This window comes from Bufo gargarizans, chromosome 2, assembly GCF_014858855.1.
Source record: "Bufo gargarizans isolate SCDJY-AF-19 chromosome 2, ASM1485885v1, whole genome shotgun sequence".
Lineage (NCBI taxonomy): Eukaryota > Metazoa > Chordata > Amphibia > Anura > Bufonidae > Bufo > Bufo gargarizans.
This window is the reverse complement of record NC_058081.1, coordinates 694,324,897-694,350,344: the sequence shown is the minus strand read 5'-3', so window position 1 is coordinate 694,350,344 and position 25,448 is coordinate 694,324,897. Positions and strand designations below refer to the sequence as shown.

General features: G+C 49.4%; 1 protein-coding gene across 9 annotated transcripts in view; it reads right to left on the bottom strand.

Moving 5' to 3' along the window:
- EPN1 (epsin 1) overlaps window positions 1-25,003 on the bottom strand; it is a 65,629-nt gene extending 40,626 nt beyond the window's left edge. For 7 of the 9 annotated variants that reach the window (XM_044282373.1, XM_044282380.1, XM_044282378.1 and 4 more), the window contains exons 1-2: window positions 24,840-25,003; window positions 8,869-9,102 (exon numbers count right to left, since the gene is read on the bottom strand). The gene's annotated coding sequence lies outside the window, so the exon portion shown is untranslated. Of the gene's footprint in view, window positions 1-8,868; window positions 9,103-24,835 lie in introns of all 9 variants that reach the window. The other 2 variants (XM_044282374.1, XM_044282375.1) reach the window with 2 other exon arrangements.
- Window positions 25,004-25,448: the final 445 nt, after the last annotated feature.

Genomic DNA, 25,448 nt, shown 5'->3' with positions numbered 1-25,448 from the left:
GACCCTGGCCGATGTGATCATGATGACTTTATCCTAAGGATAGGTCATCGTTACCTATTCCAGGATAACTCCTTTAAGAGCAGCTCAGGCAAGATGGCGGCCCCCATAATCATGTCCAGGAAACAGAAAAACAATCTACAACCAGAGAGTATTAGAAAAAAAGGATGTGTGTCACCGTCTGATTTTAACTGGCGGAAATACATTTTCTGCGACACATTCCATTAGGAATAGGTCATATTCTCATGACACATGCCCTTTAACACAGGAGAGTACCACCCCCATCATCAACATCTCACTATACAATACTGGAAAACACAAATAGCTATAGGTCACGAAATCAGAGAAATCTGCCCAGACGTGGTATCTAATCACTTGCAGAACATTTTACGCCAAGGAACAGCGAGAAAAACAGGAATGTTCGTTTTGGCAGAAGATGGTGGAACAGATGGTCCATCATCCTGCCACCATGGATTCACCAGAGTCAGGCTGAAGCCTCCCAAGCTCTCCTAGGAGCGTGCGAGTGACTGCAAGGGTTAAGTGAAAAGAAGGGAAGGAGCTGCAAAACAAGGAAAGGAAGTCCTTTTATTCTAAGAGAACCTGAATGAAACCCTGTAGTAAATGATTACACCCGAGTTTATAATTCGCTCACAGCAATGTTGCCGACGTCCAGTGCGCGAGCGCAAAGTACACGTCCGTCAAGAGAAACCTCCCCAGCAACACATGGACCAGATCAGATGTGGATTACTGCCCTAGTCCCACCGTCCAGTGGGCAACCATTATTTAGTTGGTTCCGAAGTATCATATCCGGACTGTAATCCATTAAGTCACTCTGGATCATCTGGACCAAATTCTTAAAGGGGTTATCCTGGTTAATATAATGATGACCTATTCTGAGGGATAGGTTATCATCATCACATCTGCGGGAGTCCCAGTCCGGGGACCCCCGCCGATCAGTGGTTTCAGGGAGGCGCTCTAGTGAGCGCTGCAGGCTTCCAACATCTTACCAAGCACAGCGCCGTATAGTGCGTACAACGCTTCATTCACATCTGCAATGAGGTAGGAGCCTCTGTCTAGCATTCTGGACAACATGGAGCAGTAGGCTGCACTTAACGGAAACTGGACAGATCCCATTACAGCTGACGGGAGTCAATCGGGCTGCGTGGCTGTCAATCATGTGACGGATACATTTTTGGCTTGCATTCAGTTCTTTCTGTTTGCAGAATTTGTAAATCATGAAGGGTTCCTGAGGATCTGATGGAGATCACCATTAGGACAATCCAAGGAAGCCAAAGAGGAGAAAACGTTCTCCTGACCGGGTGAGGAGGAGGGTCACTCATGCCATGGCTTCCGAAAGCCCCGTAACTGCATTGTCGGTCGACAGGCTAATGTGTATGGGGAGCTCCCGACTCAGATGAGGTCAGGGCATAAGGATCGGCAGAAATGGACCCGATCCTTTTGTTCTCCTGGAAGACAAGCCACAGGCCAAACAATCAATCACTCATCCAACAGTCAGTCAGTGACTGTGAATGGCCGTCTTAGGGTAGGTTCACACCTCCGCTGAAGGTTATCCAGTAGTCTGTCCCAGCAGAGGGACGGAGCAACATATCCAGCATAGCCCCATGCATGGATACGAGAGGGATCCAGCAGTTTTCTGGCATGAATGCTGGATTTCAGCCAGGCAAATGTCGGAAAGCCGTCAGATCTAGCGGTGCACGGTGGTGCTGCCGGAACAGCAGTGCCTTCTGTAGATGCGCTGTCAAGAACCATGACTGAGACACAATGGACATCACTGATGTTTTACTATGTATTGCTGATCTATCCGTGATCATTAGCAGTCATTAGCCGCTGTACACACCTTCAGACACTCCAGGGACATGATTATTTTATTGGAGTAACCTTATTTATTATTCACCAGGCTCTCAGGTCATTAAAAAGGGACAATAAACACAGAATCCAAGCAAGAAAAAAAAAATCACATAGAAAAATAAAGCAGTGTATTCTTCCCTTAGGTCTGCAGCCATGTCTTTGCTTCCCTCTGATGTTAAAGGAGTAATCAGAGTCTTTGTAAGGCTACTTTCACACTAGCGTTTTCCGGTATTGACATCAGTCATAGGGGCTCAATACCAGGAAAAAAAAAGAAAAAAAAGGAAAAACACCACACACTTCTGTTTTGTCCCCATTCATTGTCAATGGGGACAAAACTGAACAGAGTGCTCCAAAATGCATTCCGTTCTGTTTAGTTGCGTTCCCAGACCGAAGAACAATCCGCAACATGTTGCATTTTGCTTTTCGTCCTGGGATGCGGAGCAAGACGGATCCGGCGCAACCCCCAATGCAAGGCAATGGGGACGGATCCGTTTAACTATGACACAATAGAAATTGGATCCGTCCCCCATTGACTTCCAATCGAGTTTATGACTGATCCGTCTTGGAAACGTCACAGATAATACAACCGGATCCGTTAATAACGGACGCAGATGGTTGTATTATCAGTAACGGAAGCGTTTATGCTGAACCCTGCCAAGTCCAGTAAAAACGCTAGTGTGAAAGTAGCCTTAGACTGGGTTCACACAGGCGTGACGGATTTGTTCAGGATGCGTCCCAGGTGTATTGCGGCAAACCCACGCGAGTAGGTACACAATTGCAGTCAGTTTTGACTGCGATTGCATCCAGTTGTTCAGTTTTTATCGCGCGGGTGCAATGTGTTTTGCACGCGCGTGATAAAAAAAATGAATGTGCTACCCGAACTTCTTCACTGAAGTTCAGGTTTGGGTTAGGTGTTGTGTAGATTGTATTATTTTTCCTTATAACATGGTTTATAAGGGAAAATAATAGCATTCTGAATAAGTCACTAGGCTCATCACATGGTCCATCACATGATCCATCACCATGGTGATGGATCATGTGACAGACCATGTGATGAGCGCAGTGACGTCATCACAGGTCCTTTATTTCACAGATGAAGACAGAAGAGATGCCGGCTGCGCGAACAAGTGGATTAAGGAGAGTTAAATTATTTTATATATTTTTTTAACCCCTCCAGCCCTATTTTACTAAGCATTCTGTATTCAGAATGCTATTATTTTCCCTTATAACCATGTTATAAGGGAAAATAATGATCGGGTCCCCATCCCGATAGTCTCCTAGCAACCGTGCGTGAAAATCACACCGCATCCGCGCTTGCTTGCGATTTTCACGCAGCCCCATTCACTTCTATGGGGCCTGCGTTGCGTGTAAAACGCACAATATAGAGCATGCTGCGATTTTCACTCAACGCACAAGTGATGTGTGAAAATCACCGCTCATGTGCACAGCCCCATAGAAATGAATAGGTTCGGATTCAGTGCGGGTGCAATGCATTCACCTCACACATTGCACCCACGCGGAAATCTCGCCTGTGTGAACCCAGCCTTACGGTACTTTTACACTAGCGGCAAGGAACTCCGGCAGGCTGTTCCAGCGAGTAAACAGCCTGTCAGATCCGTGCTGCCGCTAGTGCATGCATGCCCCCGGACTACCGCTCATTGACTATAATGGGGTGGGCCGGAGTTCCGGCGGCAGCACGGCAAACATGCCGAGAGACGGCCAGAATAAAACTACCACATGTCAGCATGTTTGCCGTCGGAACTCCGAATCGCCCCCATTATAGTCAATGGGGCCCGAGCGGATCAGACAGGCTTTTCACCCGCCGGACAGCCTGCCAGAGTTCCTTGCCGCTAGTGTGAAATTAGCCTTACTGAGGACCTGTCCTAACAGGAGCGCCGGTACCTTCTCAAACAGCTCATCGGTGGGGTCCCGTTACAAGGAGTCGGATAACCCCTTTGATGCACATGAGCCAGGGGTTTTAGGAAAAGGGGGCTGGGTTTAAACTCCATCATTTTTGTCTACACAGTGAGCACGGCCAGGAATCTCTTACTTACTAATAGTACAAAACAGATTTGGTAACAGTGCCAGTCTAAGTACTAATAGCACCAGCTGTAATACATACATAGCACCGACTATAGTACCAATAGTACCAACTGCAGTACATACATAGCACCAACTATAGTACCAATAGTACCAACTGCAGTACATACATAGCACCAACTATAGTACCAGCTGTAGTACATACATAGCACCGACTATAGTACCAATAGTACCAGCTGTATGTGGTACATACATAGCACCGACTATAGTACCAGCTGTAGTACATACATAGCACCGACCATAGTATCAATAGTACCAGCTGTAGTACATACTCTAAGTGCACATACCGAACACAGAATTGAAAGGGGACCAAAAGGTAATTACAGAAATAGTTAATGGAAGCAATGTTTCAATTTTTCATCTTACTCTTCCCACTTTTCCACTACCTCTTTAAAATACCCCCACATCCATTCACCCAGCAAGGAACTATTAATCTCTCCCTCCATCTTACCTTCTCATATGACCGCTTGCACAAACTGGTTTGGCAACGTAAAACACTTCCTTCCCAAACACACAAATATTTCATGCCCTCTCTTATTCTCACCTACTAAGGCAAATTTCACACTAGCGGCAGGGGACTCCAGCAGGCGAACAGCCTTTCGGATCCATGCTGTCGCTAGTGCACGTGTGCTGCCAGAGGTACACTTCATCCCCATTGACTATAAAGGGGGCGAGTGGAGTTCCGGCGGCAGCATGGCAGCGCACGCCGTAACTCCACCCCGCCCCTATTATAGTCAATGGACACGGAGCGTACCTCCGGCGGCACGCGTGCAGTAGCGGCAGCACGGATCAGACAGGCTGTTCGCCTGCCGGAGTCCCCTGCCGCTAGTGTGAAAGTACCCTAACACTTTCTCTCCTTCTTATTGCTGGTGATATCTTTCCAAATCCAGGCCGACCTCAGCAAATCCCCACTATCACCCTACTACAAATCTCCTACAAATTTCTGCAACCCCTTAAACTTAATACCCATTCCTCTGACCCCTGCTCCTTTAGTTCCTCTTGCAGGAGCATCATGGAATGCACGCTATGTCTGTAACACACTCTCCTACATTCATGACCTCTTCATCTCTCGAAAACTTTCCTTTCTGGGTCTCACAGAAACATGGCACCATCTGACACCACCTCCTCTGCTGCACTCTCTTATAGCGTATTTTATTTCACTCACATCCCCCGCACCGTCAGCAAACATGGTGGAGGAGTTGGTCTTCTCCTATTAGACACCTGCTCCTACAGCCCAACTCTACTGCCACCCTCCATTACACTCACTTTACTTGAAGTACACTGTTCGCATCTACTTTCCCTCCAACCTTCAAGTAGCTGTCATTTACCACCCCCAGACAACCCTGGCACACCAACCTGACCAAAAAACTCAGACAAGCTTCCAAGGCTGCCGAGCAGCGATGGAAGAAATCCCACTCTAAGGATCATTTTACCGCATACAAGCAATCCCTCCTCATTTTCAAATCCTCACTCGCTGATGCAAAACAGGTGACTTCTCATCTCTCATATCTTCCCTGCCCCACAGCCCTAAACAACTTTTTAACACCTAACTCCCATCTCCGTCCCCTGGCGCCCCCACCGTCTCCTCTCATCTCAGCTGAGGACTTTTCCACATACTTTAAACAAAAGATAGTCAACATCAGAGAAAGCTTCAGTGCACAGTCCCCACAGACCCTCTACACAACTGCTCAGTCCTCTTCTCCACCATTACAGAAGAAAAACTCTCCACTCTACTCTCCAGATCACATCCCACCACCTGTGCACTTGACCCAATCCCATCCCACCTCATCCCTAACCTCACCACAGTGCTTATCCCAGTCCTAACTCATCTCTTCAACCCATTACTATCCTTCGGTGTCTTCCCCTCTGCTTTTAAAACATGCTACCGTTACACCCATCCTCAAAAAGCCTTCACTTAACCCATCTTTGTCCAGTTATCGCCCCATTTCACTTCTTCCGTATGCCTCAAAAGCTGCTTGAGCAACATGTCCATTCTGAACTGTCCTCACACCTCTCCTCCTGCTCCCTCTTTGACCGGCTACAATCTGGCTTCCGACCCCCTCACCAAAGTCACCAATGACCTACTAACAGCCAAAAACAAAAAACATTACTCTGTCCTCCTTCTCCTTGACCTGTCCTCTGCCTTTGACACTGTCAACCACTCCCTTCTGTTACAGACTCATCTCTTGGCATCACTGACCTGGCCTTCTCCTGGATCACATCATACCTCACAGAGCAAACATTTAGCATCTCCCACTCTCACACCACCTCCTCGTCTCATTCCCTCTCTGTTGGTGTCCCGCAAGACTCTGTCCTAAGACCCCTGCTCTTCTCTATCTACACCTTCGGCCTGGGACAGCTCATAGAGTCCCATGGCTTTCAGTATCACTTATGCTGACGACACACAAATCTACTCTCTCTGGTCCAGACATCTCCACCTTACTATCCAGAATCCCACAATGTCTATCTTCTATATCCTTCTCCTCTCACTTTCTAAAACTTAAAATAAATAAAACAGAATTCATCATCTTTCCCCCCATTTTTATCAACCCCCCAACAGACCTATCTATCACGATCAATGGCTGCACCCTCTCTCCGGTCAACCAAGTCCGCTGCCTTGGCATGACCTTGGATTCTGCCCTCTCCACCACCTGCCGTCTCCAACTCAAAAACATCTCCCACATCTGCACTTTCCTCAACTTTGAGTATATGAAAAGGCTTTTACATGCCCTCATCATCTCCCACCTAGACTACTGCAACACTCTTATCTGTGGCCTTCCATCTAGCACTCTCGCACCCCTCCAATCTATCCTCAACTTTGCTGCCCGACTAATCCACCTCCCACCCTGTTACTCCTCTGCCTCTCCCTTCTGCCAATCCCTTCACTGGCTCCTCATTGCCTAGCGAATTTAGTTCAAAATACTAACAAATACATACAAGGCCGTCCACAACCTGTCCCCTCCCTACATCTCTAAGCTACTTTCACGATACAACCCTACACGTAATCTCAGATCCTCACAAGACCACCTTCTCTCCTCTTCTCGCCTCTTCCCACAATCGCCTCCAAGATTTCTCCCGTGCATCACCCACACTCTGGAACTCTCTACCCCAACATATCAGACTCTCGGCTACAGTGGAATCCTTCAAAAGAAACCTGAAAACCCACCTCTTCAGACAAGCCTACAACCAGTGACCCTGCTGCCTCTATACCGCCATGACCAGCTTTACCCGCACCTACTGTGTCCTTCTCCTATACCATGTAGATTGTAAGCCCTCACGGGCAGGCCCTCTCTCCTTCTGTACCAGTCTGTAACTCATCTTGTTTATGATTAGTGCAATTGTCTGTATTATGTATGTGCACCGCTTATCATATGTACAGCGCTATGGAATGAATGGTGCTTTAATAAATAATAACACAGATACTATAGTACCTATAGAACCAGCTGTAGTACATACATAGCACCGCCTATAGAACCAGCTGTAGTACATACATAGCACCGCCTATAGAACCAGCTGTAGTACATACATAGCACCGCCTATAGAACCAGCTGTAGTACATACATAGCACCGCCTATAGAACCAGCTGTAGTACATACATAGCACCGCCTATAGAACCAGCTGTAGTACATACATAGCACCGCCTATAGAACCAGCTGTAGTACATACATAGCACCGCCTATAGAACCAGCTGTAGTACATACATAGCACCGCCTATAGAACCAGCTGTAGTACATACATAGCACCGCCTATAGAACCAGCTGTAGTACATACATAGCACCGCCTATAGAACCAGCTGTAGTACATACATAGCACCGCCTATAGAACCAGCTGTAGTACATACATAGCACCGCCTATAGAACCAGCTGTAGTACATACATAGCACCGCCTATAGAACCAGCTGTAGTACATACATAGCACCGCCTATAGAACCAGCTGTAGTACATACATAGCACCGCCTATAGAACCAGCTGTAGTACATACATAGCACCGCCTATAGAACCAGCTGTAGTATATACATAGCACCGACTATTGTACCAATAGTACCAGCTGTAGTACATACATAGCACCGCCTATAGAACCAGCTGTAATACATAGCACCGACTAATGTACCAATAGTACCAGCTGTAGTACATACATAGCACCGTCTATAGTACCAATAGTAGTATATACATTACAGAACATGCATTAAGTCCCCCGCTGCTTTCCCTAAACCTCCGGTTTTGACCATGAGGTCATTCTAGTTCAGAGGAAGAGATAAGAGTCATTCTTCAGCTGAAGATGGAGGGGCTGGGAGGAAGGAGGCAGTTCCTGGGGAATCTGCTGTGTAGCAGCTTGCAGGTGTCCATGCAGAAAGAGCGTCAAACTTTACTCTGCACATTATGCTTTGTTCAGGGATCCTTTAAAGGGGTATTCCGATCCCAGTCTTTCGTGGCAGAGACAGAAATAACCTGAGTAAGCAGAGTTACAGGAAATGGCAAGGCCGACTCGGATGTTTTCCTAAATCCAGCCATCCCCGGTTTATTTTATTTACATTTTTTAATATATACAAATCACTGAGGGGCAGTAAGTTTTTCAGGGTTTTTTCCAGTTACACTGTATGCACAACCCCAACCCTAATCCTATACACTATAATCCATCCAAGGGAAAGTAGCCACAAACCAACACCAAAACCAGTTCATTCATAAACATCTAGTAGGAATAATAGAGGAATGACAACATTACATGGGGAATGCATGTAGTTACTAAAGCAGACATGTCTGGAGAACAGACAGCGCCTCCTTTAGATAACCTGCCATTCCCGGATTAGACAGGCGCAGGTGGTTGAGATATTCGGGGGAGTGTATACACCTCTTTACCACTACTGGAGCCATATGGTATGTACAGCACAAAGCGAGCGCTCACCTTTATGGAGGGGGGCTGCATTTTAGGATTAATACTGGATCAGCACATCTGACGTCTCCATCTAAATGCAAGACACTTCTTTATAATCGGCGGGCGCTGGTCATCTGCCCCACAGACCATTAAGGATACGGCGGCTGGCGAACAGACTGCAAACGTCCGACAGACGCTCACGGTCAGTAGTAGAAGGTTATGGGTAAATCTTAATTCCTGGTGGCGATTTCAAGGCTTCAATGTCTAGAAGAGAGAAGAAAATCATTTATAAAACTAGGTAGTAAGGTAGAACAATAAAGGGAAAAAAAACGTAAAATCCTCCGCCACCACGGAAATGACGATATCAACATAAAATGTATAGATTTACACTATGACGTCACAATCTGTAACATAAGTGAACACCCCCAAGCTTCAACTGTGTGCCTGACTAAAGGCTGCCAAACCACCAGCTAGAACTCCGACTACCTCATACACATCCACGTTCAGCTATGTATGGGGTGCTTACAGGGGTTCTCCAGGATTTAAAATGGCCACCGGCAACATGTCTTAGAATGTGAGCAGGACTGGTTGGCTCCACTGGCAGAGCTGTCAAGGGGTGTAAGGGAGCGTGGCCTCACTACACGCCACTTCAATGGATGGTAATGATAGGGTCCAGTCTACGATATGCCATCGGCTGAGCAGCCTGACAGGAACGCTCACCAATATGTAGTATATGCAAGTGCCGGAGCGTAGTGTGTACTGAGGTCCCCCCAGTTAACCCTACAAATGAAGGCAACCAGTCCTGCTCACATTGTAGGACAGGTTGCCATTTTAAATCATTCCCAGAGAACCACTTTAAGTTCATTACCACTATTTGCAATCATGGAGGTATGCTGCAGACGCACACGTGTCCACCTTTACCAGTCCGCTAATGACGAGAACTGCTCACGTGAGCGGGGCTGGCCAAATGCCACGGCGGGGCTGGCCAATCCAGAAGTGTCTTGGACTAAGGATGCACAATACACAGCAGGTAGTCTGAGAAGCGGTGCGGCCATCTTGGATGACAGAAAAGACCAAGAATTGATCACATGCTGTAAAGACGAAAAGGAGGTCACCAGGACAGTGTTCCGTTTGTTCCCCAATTAATGTGATTTTCCTTTCTCGAGTCAGTGGCTCGCTTAAAGGGGTTGTCTCACCTCAGACATTAGGGGCATATCGCTAGGATATTCCCACCTCTGGGACCCGCACCTATCGTTATAAACGGTGTCCGTAAAGTGAAGGACGGCGCACAACGTGCACACCCTCCATTCATTCCTATGGGAATACCTAAAATAGCATGCGCAAACGCACACACAAAATCCATCGTGTGAACACACTCTTAGAGCTGGCCGGGCCCATGCTGCGGACCACAAATTAAGGTCTGCAATGCATGGGCACCGACCGTGGGGCAGCCACATGCGCATGGTGGACCCATTTACTTGAATGGGGTCTGCGATCCGTATCAGACAGTCCGAACGGCAAAAAAGTAGTGCATGCACTACTTTTTGCGGTGCAGAGGTATGGACAAAAAACCCACGGAAGCACTCAGTAGTGCTTCCGATCCGTGTCTCCGTTCCGCATCTCTATGATTGCGGTCAAGTGAATGGTTCCGCGATTAGTGATGCGGGGTGCACACGGCCGATGCCCGTGTATGGCGGACGCCCTGTATGCGGCCTGCAATACGGCCACAGCCGGGCAACAGCCGTGTGCATGAGCCCTTAGAAAGTCAATACCAAAAAATGTAGTATTTGTAGGGCTTTTTAGATTTCCAATAGGCCAATACATGCAACATCTGGCTGCGGCACAAAAAAAAAAAAAAAGACGCAGTATTAGGCTACTTTCACACTAGCGTTCATGGGTCCGTTCGTGAGCTCCGTTTGAAGGGGCTCACGAGCGGACCCAAACGCCTCCGTCCAGCCCTGATGCAGTCTGAATGGACGCGGATCCGCTCAGAATGCATCAGTCTGGCGGCGTTCAGCCTTCGCTCTGCTCGCCTCCGCACGGACAGGCGGAAAGCTGAACGCTGCTTGCAGCGCTCGGGTGTCTGCCTGGCCGTGCGGAGGCGAGCGGATCCGTTCAGACTTACAATGTAAGTCAATGGGAACAGATCCGCTTGAAGATGTCACATATGGCTCAATCTTCAAGCGGATCCGTCCCCCATTGACTTTACATTGAAAGTCTGAACGGATCCGCTCAGGCTACTTGCGCACTTGCGAAATTTTTCTAAGTTATTAATGCAGACGGATCCGTACTGAACGGAGCCTCCGTCTGCATTAATATGATCGGATCCGTTCAGAACGGATCCGATCAAGCGCAAGTGTGAAAGTAGCCTAAAATGACAATATTTTTAAAAATTGCAACAGAGCGCAGGGGGCCATACGAAAGAGATAAAAATTTGCTACCGCTCCAGTCCCCATTGGTGCTGCATCGATTATGTCACATCTACATGAGCTCTGCATCCAATCACTGGCCCCAGAGGTCACGAATGCAGGAATGTTATCAATACGAAGAAAGGACAAGTCTGCAAAAGTCTTCCCTTTGTTAGCCTCTCCTTAGTAATGCCGTAAATCGGTACAGTACGGTATATAAAGCACTAGGGCCGACGAGGTATGTTTTTTATTTGTCGGCCTCGTCACAGGGCTATAGACAGGAGGGATCTGTGTAATAGAAAACCCATCATAATACCTGAAACGCGCTATTTCTGCTCCGTGTAGAAAGGATATGGCGCCATCAGGAAAGTCTCTGCGCCTGCTATGTGCTTTGTGAACAAGACAAAGTTCAAAATGACTAGATAAGATAAGGGAGAAGGTACCGTGGGCGGCACCCCCAGCACTGTAGTCAGAGGCGGTCACTGGCTAAAGTCCCATTTCCAGGGTTGTTCTAACTAGGGATCGACCGATATTGATTTTTTAGGGCCGATACCGATACCGATAATTTGTGAACTTTCAGGCCGATAGCCGATAATTTATACCGATATTCTGGGAATTTTCATTTTTGAAAAAAATATAAAAATTCCCACAAATCTGCTGAAAATTAATGTTTATTGTTAATGTGTATTTTTTTTGTAAATCTTTCTTTTTCATTTATATTTAATATTTTGGTGTTTTTATTTTTATTTTTAACTAACTTTTAGCCCCCTTAGGGACTAGAACCCTTGTCCTATTCACCCTGATAGAGATCTATCAGGGTGAATAGGAGCTCACACTGTCCCTGCTGCTCTGTGCTCTGTGCACACAGCAGCATGGAGCTTATCATGGCAGCCAGGGCTTCAGTAGCGTCCTGGCTGCCATGGTAACCGATTGGAGCCCCAGCATTACACTGCTGGGGCTCCGATCGGAGGAGCAGGGGAGAGGGGATCCTGTGGAGGGGCGCACTGCGACTGGGGTGGGGGGGCACACTGCGCCACCAATGCTTAATACTGGGGGGGCTTGGGGGGGAGGCGCACTGCGCCACCAATGCTTAATACTGGGGGGGAGGGGGGGCGCACTGTGCCACCACTGGTTAATACTGGGGGGGCTTGGGGGGAGGCGCACTGCGCCACCAATGCTTAATACTGGGGGGGGGGGGCGCACTGCGCCACTAATGTCTGATACTGGGGGGCTTGGGGGGGCGCACTGCGCCACCAATGAAGCTTAATCTCACATTCATTCATATACAGGAGGCGGGAGCTGGATGCAGGATCACATAGCCGGCTCCCGACCGCTATGAGCTGTGATCCGCGGCACCTGAGGAGTTAACTACCGCAGATCGCAGCTACAGCTCATAGAGGTCGGGAGCCGGCTATGTGATCCTGCAGCTCCCGCCTCCTGTATATGAATGAATGATAGATTAATCTTCATTGGTGGAGCAGTGGCCATAGCTCCTCCCCTCCTCTTGTCCCCTGTCCTTACATTGGCGGCAGCAGCAGCAGCAGCACAGGGGGAGGAGACACTGCTCCTTCTCCCCTGTGCTGCTAAGGGGAACACGGAGAGCGCTGTCAGCAGCGCGATCTGTGTTCCCCATACACTATCGGAATATCGGCAAAATAGATGCCGATACCGATAGTGTTCAAAATCCTGAATATCGGCCGATAATATCGGTAAATCCGATAATCGGTCGATCCCTAGTTCTAACCCCCTGATCGATCCACGCTGTACGTACCTGGCACCACCCTGATGGAGGCTGAAAATATCCTCATGCACACAGAAACTGATTGACAGTCCGCAGCCGGTTCAGAGCTACGGCACCTTCAGTGTTTTTCCCTGCGCCCCGGCCGCTTGTCGGTGCGCATGTGAACGATGCCCCTGGAGAAGAGTCAGAGCAAATAGGACCCCCTGTCATCAGCATTTAGAGAAGGGAGATGTATTAGAAAGAGAGAAGAGCAAATAGGACCCCCTGTCATCAGCATTTAGAGAGGGAGATGTATTAGAAAGAGAAAGGAGTACAAGAATGAAGCTGTGCTGACACTTGAGAGCTAGTGAGGACAGCAGCATCCTGCACACACAGATCTCACATCCAGCATGTGTTACTGAAACTAGTAGGAGGCTGCAAACTGAATGTCAGAGGGTCTGAAAAGGAATGAAGCTTGTAGCCTAAAATGTAGAGCGATTGTATATACTGTATTATCATTATAGGTATGTAAATGGTCCTAGCAATACCGTACTTCCCCAATAAACAACATGCTCGTGAGGAGATTCTCGTACATTGCGCACTTTTTATTTCCATCTGATGCTGCTGTGTGAGAAATTCTTGGTGCACAATCTGACGTTTCCTGAACTGAATGCTCCTCTGTGCTTTACATGCCAGGAAAGCGAGTCCTTGGGGTATAAAAACATATTTTTCCCTTTCCCATCAGCAAAACATGATGTGTGGAGGATATCAGGAGGGCTCTTTAACCCTTCAAATGCAGAAGTAACTTACAGTCAAAAGTAAAGTTTAATCTTCCAGTCAGCTTAAAGAGGTTTTCCAAAAGTTCAAAAATTCTCACAGTCAAGTAATTTTCTGAGAAAAGTAAAAGGGCCTGAGTCACTTCAGCAAATATCATTTATCATACAGACAAAGTTAATACAAGGCTCTTACTAATGTATTGCGATTGTCCATATTGCCTCCTTTGCTGCCTGGATTCATTTTTCCATCACGTTATACACTGCTCGTTTCCATGGTTACGACCACCCTGCAATCCATCAGCGGTGGCCATGTTTGCACACTATAGGAAAAAGCACCAGCCTATGCGCACTCCCGCGATACCGGACACAAGAGTGGTCGTTTTTTTTTTTTTATAGCAAACAAGCACGACCACTGCTGCTGGATTACAGGGTGGATCTAACCCCTGGAAATGAGCAGTGTATAATGTGATGGAAAAGAGTCCAGCCAGCAAAGGAGGCAATATGGACAATCACAATACATTAGTAAGTGCCTTGTATTAACGTTCTCTACATGATAAATGCCATTTGATGAAGTGAGAGGACCGCTTTAAAGTTAACGGACTCTCTTTTTTGGTGATGTTGATGTTTTTTCTAGCGCCCTGTATTTGTAGCAAATTAGCGCTACTTTTACCTCAGTCCTCCCTTATTTGGATGATGTCTGTAGTTTGCACCCTTTTTCCGGCATGGACTTTGGTGCAGATTCCTGCATTTAGAAAACGCTGAAAAGGGTGCAATCTGCCTGCCATAGACTTACATTGGAAAACCGCAAGTTAGATTACACAGCGTGTTTTTTTTCCCCACTTGTGGTTTTAAAAGCCAGAAAAAAAGTCCCAAAAACATTTTTGGTGCAGATTCTGCTCCAAATCCATGTTCAAATTGAACCGGGTAGAATAAAGAACTGCACCCAAAATGCGGAGTCCATGTTTTTTAGATGGAGACGTCAGCACATCTGACGTCTCCATCTAAATGCAAGACACTTCTTTATAATCGGCGGGCGCTGGTCATCTGCCCCACAGTGTTTTTTAAGCACAGAAAAAAATAAATAAAAATAAATTATATTTGACGTATGGAATTTGTTGTCTCATTCCTCGCTTCTTGGTTTATTCAAAAGCCTCTGCCGCAGCCTCCCTCCTCCCCTCCCAGGAGCCGCCGCCGCAGCCTCCCTCCTCCCAGGAGTCGCCGCCGCAGCCTCCCTCCTCCCCTCCCAGGAGCCGCCGCCGCAGCCTCCCTCCTCCCCTCCCAGGAGCCGCCGCCGCAGCCTCCCTCCTCCCCTCCAAGGAGCCGCCGCCGCAGCCTCCCTCCTCCCCTCCCCTCCCAGGAGCCGCCGCCGCAGCCTCCCTCCTCCCCTCCCCTCCCCGGAGCCGCCGCAGCCTCCCTCCTCCCCTCCCCTCCCCGGAGCCGCCGCCTCCCTCCTCCCCTCCCAGGAGCCGGCGCCGCCTCCCTCCTCCCCTCCCTCCTCCCCTCCCAGGAGCCGGCGCCGCCTCCCTCCTCCCCTCCCAGGAGCCGCCGCCGCCTCCCTCCTCCCCTCCCAGGAGCCGCCGCCGCCTCCCTCCTCCCCTCCCAGGAGCCGGCGCCGCCTCCCTCCTCCCCTCCCAGGAGCCGGCGCAGCCTCCCTCCTCCCCTCCCAGGAGCCGCCGCCGGCGCAGCCTCCCTCCTCCCCTCCCAGGAGCCGCCGCCGGCGCAGCCTCCCTCCTCCCCTCCCAGGAGCCGCCGCCGGCGCAGCCTCCCTCCTCCCCTCCCAGGAGCCGCCGCCGGCGCAGCCTCCCTCCTCCCCTCCCAGGAGCAGCCGCAGCCTCCCTCCTCACCTCCCAGGAGCCGCCGCAGCCTCCCTCCTCCCCTCCCAGGAGCCGCCGCAGCCTCCCTCCTCCCCTCCCAGGAGCCGCCGCAGCCTCCCTCCTCCCCTCCCAGGAGCCGCCGCAGCCTCCCTCCTCCCCTCCCAGGAGCCGCCGCAGCCTCCCTCCTCCCCTGCCAGGAGCCGCCGCAGCCTCCCTCCTCCCCTGCCAGGAGCCGCCGCAGCCTCCCTCCTCCCCTGCCAGGAGCCGCCGCAGCCTCCCTCCTCCCCTCCCAGGAGCCGCCGCAGCCTCCCTCCTATCTTAAAATGTTCTTAAATCCGCATATAGGAATATCGAAGACATTCACCAAAGTCTTGAGCGCCTGCGGCCGAGACTAAGTTTGGCTACACATAGCCCATACATTTTAAAGCTGTACGGAAACAGCATTACTAACGTCGTTTTTTAACGAATCGACTTCGGATCTATGATCCGAAGCTCGATTCGCTCGAGCCTAGTCTAAGAAAAGATGCTCTCGAATTGTTATTACACGGGGGATGCAAGTAGTTACTAAAACAGACATGTCAGGAGCGGGGACAGGTCCTCTTTAAAGGGAGCCTGTCACCAGCATTTCACCTTTTTAACCCTTCCCACAGCTCCCTAGCATGCTTACAGTTAATCAAAACGTTAACTCTGGCATCTTTCCTGCTCTTATAAATCCATCAAAAACTATCTTTATAAGATATGCAAATGAGGGCTCGCAAGTGCCCAGAGGCGGCGTTACTCTCTTAGGTGCCCTGCTTGCTCAGCCTTTTCATTGCGTCCCCCCGCCCCTTCTTGCCCATTCCTTGTACGGCATCACTAACTATTGCGCCGGCTAACGACGCGAAAACTCAAAGGAGGCGGTCCATCGGCACATGCGCATTAATTACTGTGATGCCGTACGAGGAATGGGCATCGCAGTGCGCATGCGCCGGCCAAAGGAATGAGTGCGCAGGCGCAGGATATCGGCGGAATAACAAGCTATGAGAAAGGCGGTCAGAGGGAAAGGATGGGCAGGTGGAGGGTAGGAAGGGGCGGGGGGGGGACGCAGTGAAAAGGCTGAGCAAGCAGGGGACCTAAGAGAGTAACCCCGCCCCTGGGCACTTGCGAGCCCTCATTTGCATATCTTACAAAGATCGTTTTTGATGGATTTATAAGAGCAGGAAAGATGCCAGAGGTAACGTTTTTATTAACTGTAAGCATGCTAGGGAGCTGTGGGAAGGGTTAAAAAGGTGAAATGCTGGTGACAGACTCCCTTTAAGGCAAATAATAAAAAAAATAAAAAATCTTGGAAAGCCCCTTCAAGCCAAAGTGGTTGTTCTGGTCTGCCGCCCTTTTTTAGATCACATTTCTCCATTTTGGTCTGGCGCCATCTTCGCGGGCTTTTTTTTAGAAGTAGGTTGGCGCACTATAGTGCACTTAGATGGTACGGCGTGATAAGCTTACTATATATACAGCCATCCATCCAGTTACAACATCAACTGGTTTCAGGGTCACCATTGTTGAAACTGTTGTCACCTTAGGTCATCACCGTAATCAGAAAACCTGTACACAACATGGAGCCGCTCCTCACATGGTGTCCAAAGGAGCCGCTCCTCGTGGCGCAGTGGAAGAGCGGTACAGAACATGCGGTACCGCGCTGTACTGCAGGGAGGCGCCACTAGACAGCAGATCCATCGCTCACACATATACAGTGCCAGTGGTTTTGTATGAATGAGGTGTTACATTACAATACCCCAGGAAACCTCATTGTACGTCGAGGCCATTGTATATCAGAGGAACTATGGAGATCACGGATATAAACACCGACGTGAAGAAAATCTGCCCGAGAGCTGCATTTCATTGTCCTCCTATAAGAATAGAAAAGAAAGACATAAAAGGCAAGGATGTGATAAAAAAAAAATGCCGTCCCAGGGCTCTATTCACACCTCAGATCGGAAGCCACGAAGCATTGCCGGCTCTGCTGCATCACCCCACAGACTTCTGAAGGGCTCCGCTTTCTGGAGTGTTGAACGGCGCTGCACGCGGCATTAGTCTTCACCTCAAACCTGACCGGATGCGAGCACGTGGCAATGAGACGCTGGGCTGGTTTCACATGTGGACAATAGGCTGCACGTTTCCGCCTGCAGTGGACACTGGGCGCACTATCTATACACAATGCAAGGGTTTCATCAATTAACAAAATGCAAAGTGAATGGAGAAGAGAGAAATCTAAATCCAACCAATATTTGGGATGACCGCCTTCACCTTCAGCATTAGTTCTTCTAGGTCCAGTTTTTGAAGGAGCAGGGAAGTTGTTCTAGACCAGGTGGGCACAACCTGCGGCCCTCCATACCATTCTGTGGGCCCCCCAGACAGACATGTATGTCCATGTCTTGTGGCTGCTCACATGTATCTTTCATGTCCGGGAGGTGTAACTAGACATTTATGATATATACTGTATGTCCGATATGCCAGAAATACAGTATTTCAGTTGGTAACAGCCCTTTAAGGTTTTTTTTTTTTCAGCCCTTAGAATTGGTCCAGGATGACAATGTGGCCCCCAACCAGAAAAGGCTGTGCACCCCTATTCTAGACATCTTGGAGAACTCATTTCAGATCCTTCTGTCTTCTGAACATGTTCTATTTTTTTTGCAGTGCGGACAGATCACGGGCCCGTTCAAGTTGAATGGGTCTGGATCCGTCGCAGCAGCCGCACGTGCCCGTGCATTAGGGACTGAAAATTGTGGCCCCCCCATTGCACGGAGCGGCTGAACAACGGCCGTGAGAATGAGCCCCAACAGTGAGGGATGGTGGAGGGTCCTTGCAAGCTCGGGGCTGCACTTCAGCAAATGGAGTTGGGTTTTGGACAGGATTCATGGTGTCCTCAGGCAGATACTTCTCCATCATCTAATATTATAAAGGAGGCATCTGATTGGCTCCAAAATGTATTCGGCAGCAGAACATCGACCATAAACATACAGCCAATGTCATTAAGAACTAAAGAACAACAAAGTCCTGGAAGGGACAGAGCCCTGATCTCAACATCATCCAGTCTGTCTGGGATTCCATGAAGAGACAGAAGGATCTGAGCAAGTCGACCTGCACAGAAGATCTGAGATTTTTCTTCTCTTCATTCACCTTGCGTTATGTTAATTGACAGCAATTAACCAGTGACACTTCTATTTTTGAAATCATTAGGACTATTACAAGTTGCCCAGAGTCCAATGACCTGTAGAAAAGCACCGACACCGCGGCCGGCTCAATGAATAATTCAGGTACTTTAAGGGCAACGAGATTCATACGAATTACTTGCAGATTTTACCCATTGCAGGTGAGGTCCGCAGTATAGATGGTCACGCTGACGGAATTAACCTGTTGATTTCCAAGCTGATTCCTTGTGGATCTTTTATGCAACGTGTGGATGAGATTTTGTTTAAAAAACGGTGAGGACTCCCTGCAGGCAATTCCACGGCACATGCACCTCACGTGGACAGACCTTATAGGGATTTATCCGATAATATATAGATGACCTATCCTAAGGATAGATCATCAATCTCAGATCGGCGGGGGTCAGACACCCGGGACCCCCATGATCAGTTAAAAGAGGCCAGGCGCTCTGTGAGCAGCGCAGCCTCCTCCTAGGTCAGTAACGTCACCGCTCACATGGCCTAGTTGTAGCTCAGCCCCACTGAAGTGAAGGGGGATGAGCTGCAATACCAAGTACAGCCACTATACAATATATGGCGCTGTGCTTAGTGAGCTGCCGGGAGGCGTCCACACTCACCAGAGGTCCGGTGAGAGCGGCGGCTCCTTGAAAGAGCTGATCGGCGGGGGTGTCGGGACTTGGACCCCCGGTGATGTCATGATGATGATCTATCCTGAGGATAGGTCATTATTATCATTTCCTGGATAACCTCTAAAGGGCTTGTCCAGGATTTTACAAGTGATGGCCTTTACTAAAAGATAGACATATAATGGGCGGAGGGTCCAACAGCCCGAACCCCCACAAATCAGCTATTCTGCAGTAGCTATTGTACCAGGGATGCACAGCTCCGTCCATCGCGTGCTGGGGTCGGAGCTGGTTATCATTCACTTTCAATGGAAACGGCGCTGCAGTAACCACTACACAATGGACACCGCTGTGTAGCTCGGAAGCTGATCAGTGTTGGTGCGGAGTCTGACTCCCACCCATCAGATACTGATGGCCTGTCCTTAGGATAAGGCTACTTTCACCCTCTCGTTTTGGCTTTCCACTTGTGAGATCCGTTCAGGGCTCTCACCAGCGGTCCAAAACGGATCAGTTTGCTTTCTGAATGGATAAGGATCCGCTCAGAATGCATCAGTTTGCCTCCGTTCAGTCTCCATTCCGCTTTGGGGACGGACACCAAAACGCTGCCTGCAGCGTGTTGGTGTCCTTTTGACGAAACTGAGCCAAACTGATCCGTTTAAAAAAACACAATGTAAGTCAATGGGGACGGATACGTTTTCACTGATACAATAAAAAAAACTATGTTAAAGATAATACAAACGGATCCGTTCTGAACGGATGTAGATGGTTATATTATCTGAACAGGTCCGTCCATGACGGATCCGCACAAAACGCGATTGTGAAAGTAGCCTAAGCCATGTGTATAATATGTCATCATCCGCCACCGCATCCGAAAGGAGGAACGTCGCAGCAAAACTCCATGACACAGAGGATGGACTGGAACATGTGCGCCTTTTTTTATCTGCCACCTGTGAACGTGCCCTGAATTATTACGCCACAACATTCACGCAACCCAAGAGGTGTAGTGGCCGTCGTCGGATCGTGTCGCTAATTATCAGACATTATCATAATTACCAAACGCCGACACATGTCTTAATTAGACTTTCCATGCTCGCCCGCCCCAACGTGCAGTGGATAAATACTGTAAAGTGGGTGAGAAAATAACACAATCGACAATTTGCACTAAAACAGCTTGTGGTGATGACTCTGCATAGACTGCCCTCCTGGACTTCTGCTTATACACAGCAGCCAATCAGAAGAGGCAGAGCAGAAGGGGGCGGGAGAGAGCAGCCTTCTGAACCAATGAGGAGGCAGGGGGTGTGTCTCAGACTACATCAGACTCCAAGTGGACCCTGGAGCTAAACTGTAGTCACAGATCTCAGCTCTGTCCTAACGGAGAGGAGCTAAAAAGCCACAAAAATACACAGCATGTAGGTACTGATTGATGATCCCACCACCGGCCAGAAGTACAAGTAGCAATAGAACTACAAACTAAACTATAAAAATATAAATGCACGCCCGTCCATCTACTCATCAGACAGAACGTGCATCTGACCTCAGCAATCGAGTGAAAGGATGAAACGTGGCGGCGCTGCACGTGGCGGTCTTATAGCCCAAACTGTACCGCCGTGGTACACGTCACACATCGGCCCAATGAAGGTTTGGGGTTTTAATGCAGTGTGTACCTCCCCAGGCGGCATGGTAAAGGAGCCGCCATATTTACTAATGCTCGGTGCAGGGTTAAAGAGGTTTTCTAGAACTGAAAAATTCATGACCCCGTGCTGATCGGCAGCTTGAACGGACCATGAGGCTGGGTTGAGAGCCGCCGTCTCTTCCTGGGTCTGGGACCTGACATACATCAGACCCATGGCCTTTCTGCATCTTGGTCCAATTTAAAGGGGGTGAGCCCACCTGGGACATGGATGGCATATCACTAGGAGGGCGTGCCCTCCATTCATCGCTATGGGAGTTCCACGCTCGGCTATTTTCGGAAGTCCCCTAGCAGCGAATGGAGGGCGGCCGAGTATGTGTGGCTGCTCTAGCTTCAATTTTGTGGTCTCGTTCTGGAGATAGAAGCAGATCTGAGACATGGGACCTGCACCTGGCGATATGCCATCAATGTCCCAGATCGGAATACACCTTTAAAGAGGACCTCTCACCTCTCCTGACATGCCTATTTTAATAGCTTCATGCAACCCCAAATTGGTAACACCCCTCTGTACCCTTACTGCAGACAATCAGTGATGGCCAGTTCGCCCGCGTACACATGCGAGCTGCCATCTTAACTGACAAGTACGGTGAGGCACAGGTAAGTCCTTACCTGTGCCTGTGCGCGAGCTGGTCTGAAATGAAATGCGGTCACCGGGAGCAGGCAGTTCCGAGAACAGTCACCGGGGGCCTTCATCGGGCTGTTCTCTGAACTGCCTGCACCCGGAGACCGCATTTCATACCGGCTCAGGTAAGGACTTACCTGTGCATCGCCGGACTTGTCAGTTAAGATGGCAGCCCGCATGTGTTCGCGGGCAAACACGGCGAACTGGCCATCACTGCTGACAATTCATTTATAACTTCGAGCAGGAATAATAGAGGAATGGCACAACACAGAGCCATAGGAATAGATGCTCCAGAATTGTTATCACATGGGGAACGCATGAAGCTATTAAAATAGTCAAGTCAGGAGAGGTGAGAGGTCCTCTAAGTCAATAGGGCTGAGCTGCAGTCCCAAGCACAGCCACTATACAATGTATGGCGCAATACTTGTCCAGTCGCAGCTGACGACAGGAGCGGCGAGAGTTGGATCCCCACCAATCAGATACAGATAACCTGTCCTGGGGATACGCCGTCATTACCGAAATCCCTGAAAGACCCTTTTATACTGAGTGCCCATGTGCACTGGCATTACCCTGTGTGATAGCGCCCAGTGGTGCTGTCATCTGCAAATGTCATACAAAGTTTCCGAATCGCAGAGGTACATAGCGGCAGATGGAGGGGTGTGTGACCAGACACGTCATACAGCCTCCTCCATTAAAGCGCAGTGTGAATGACTCCCGATCTGCAGGACCCGAGCATGTGTAGCCGGCAGGTGCACTGCATTTCAACAGAGGAGCAATGACGACGCACTGGATCGCATGCGCCCATCGTACGGACAAGAGTGCCACCCTCGCGGGTCCGAGCTGCAGGGTGGGATAAGAAGCTGGTCGAAACTTAGGGGGTTAAAAGGGAACCTGTCACCGGGATTGTGTGTATAGAGCTGAGGACATGGGTTGCTAGATGGCCACTAGCACATCCGCAATACCCAGTCCCCATAGCTCTGTGTGCTTTTATTGTGGGAAAAAAACGATTTGATACATATGCAAATTAACCTGAGATGAGTCCTGTATGTGAGATGAGTCAGGGACAGGACTCCTCTCAGGTTAATTTGCATATGTATCAAATCGGTTTTTTCCCACAATAAAAGCACACAGAGCTATGGGGACTGGGTATTGCAGATGTGCTAGTGGCCATCTAGCAACCCATGTCCTCAGCTCTATACACAAAATCCCGGTGACAGGTTCCCTTTAAGAACGGAGGCTCCCAAGTCTGACAACTAGAGATAACTAGTTCATAGTCCTAAATCAGGCAGGTCCTTATCAATCTGTACCCGCATTGAAGGAAGCCTGTACAAACAGCTGCAATGTAAAGCACAGGGGATAAGACTACGCGTATGTTACAGATGAGCATGCAGGGCTACTCTTGTTCTAAAAATGACATATACCTCGACAGAGTCCCCCACGAGTAAATGGGGTTAATCGGTGATCATTTGAATCCATGACGGCAGTGTGAACAGGGCCCTACTAGAGTCATGGGGCACAAGACCCTCTGCTGTACCACAAAATGGTACACTAATGGCAGATCCACAGTATGACACAGATGGGGGGGTCTTGTATCTCCAGGACAGGGGTCCTCCTCCGACCCAATGAGGTGGGTGCTGGCCGATGTGGAGAATTAACGGAGAGTTAACTCTCCACATCACCAGTTCACTCCTATAGGGGTTAGCCCAGCACTGCCATTTCTGTGGCTACCATAGAAATGAATGGATAACGCCACACGCACGCGCAGCCACCGCTCCATTCGTTCTCAGCAGGATGCGCTGGATAGGGCGGGACTCGGGAAACCTGCATCCTGGACAACAGGGGGGACCATAGATGTCTAGGATGGAAATACCCTTTAAACTCTGCAACCAAAGGCAGAACTGACATTATACGTCTCTGCCGATCACATTTAAAGGGCTTGTGCAGGACTAGATAAAGATGGCAGAGCCCCACCTGTCCACAGGAGGCGTGCGGTATTACAGCCCAGCCCCATTCACTTCAATGTCAATGAGCTGCAATGCCAGGCACGACCTATGGACGAATCTGGGGCTGTTTATAGAATAAAGCAACCATGTTTTTCTAGTTCGGGAGAACCCCTTTAATGTGTAGGGCAGGGGCTTTATCCCGGGGTGCGTTCACATAAGTCATCCCCTGCAGAGCTACACAGGCTCGCACGTCTGTGTGCGTGGCAGCACGTTTCATGCGTGATCCATCCGTGATTTTCAGTCCATGCCGTTATCCGTGTTTCACAGAAACTAGAATATCTTCTACCAACGATCCGTGAACACCAGACGTATTTTCATGGATTGTAATGTAGGCGTGAGGGATCCGTAATAGGGCGTGCTCCAGTGGTGTCCCTACGGTCCAGGAAAAACCACTGATGTGAATACAACCATTAAAGTCAATGGATACGTGAGCGGTCGGTGGAGACAACACTGACGTGTAAACCAGCGCAGTCTTATGATCCAGTACAACCATGCCGAAGGTGTGGCGGTAATATAGTAACGAGAACCCAACCTCCAAGTACTACAGAGGCCCTATGGGTGCACCCTTCTCCGCAGCACCCAGTGCCAGTCCCTAGTACGCGCACAGCCCTGGGATGACACCGTCCCGTTCCCTGCGATTTCTGCTGAGCCATGCATTGCTGAAAACAATATCTGGAGGCCACAATGACCCGAAACAAAGGCTCGCCCAGACCCAGGGACATGTCCCCTGTGCCCATCACCCACGACGTACCCGCAGCCCATGGCAGGACGCCCCTCTGGCTGTAACACTAGGAGCAGAGTACAGCTCTGCAGAAGATCAGGAGCGGCCACTGACACATGCTGGCAGGCTTGCAGCTTTGGGTGGGACTAGAGCGCTGACAGAGATATCACACACAGCTGCTGCAGCAGCATCACCTCCACAACAAGTCTATGGGGGCAGATGTGATGACACAGATGAATGCTGGAGCACAGCCTCCATCTGTCACATCCAGCAGCATTCACCTCCAGAGCTGCACGCAGGGTGATGAAGGGCAATGGACCGGGATGCGGCACAAGGAACAGACCCTGGCATGTACGGATGTCAGCGGGGTAGCGACAGAAATGTCAGCCGCACACGTCACCCCGGTGACTAATAACCCTCCGCCGTCAGCCTCACCTACCTCTCCGCTGAGCTTCTGGCGGCGGCCGCTGCACACACTGGGAAAGCTGCCCCCTCCGCTTCCTGATAATGGAGGTTTCCTCATTCGACCGAGGCCTCCCTTCTGGTGTCTCCGCTACACGACCAGCAGGCAACAGTATACGCCCCAAAGCCTACGCCCTTTCACCCCCGGAAGTAGAAGAAAAGGGAAGTGTTACACAAGATGTCGCCGCTTCCGCCCTTAGCGTGACGTCATTTTTGCCGCCCCTGCAACATACAAAGCTTTATTAAAAGAGCGGCTTTACACACTGACTTTGGGCCTGGGGGGATTTTTTTTAAATCGGTTTTGGTTGCCCACGGCAACCAATCACAAGTCAGCTTTTATTTCTATTAGTGCTGTTGAAGAATGAAAGCTGTGGTACGATTGGTTACTATGGGCGAGATAACCAATCACAGCTCAGCTTTTATTTATTGTAGTGCTGTGGAAGAATGAAAGCTGTGCTACAATTGGTTGCTATGGGCAGAATACCCAGTCACAGCTCAGCTTTTATTTATTGTAGTGCTGTTGAAGAATGAAAGCTGTGCTACAGTTGGTTGCTATGGGCAGAATACCCAGTCACAGCTCAGCTTT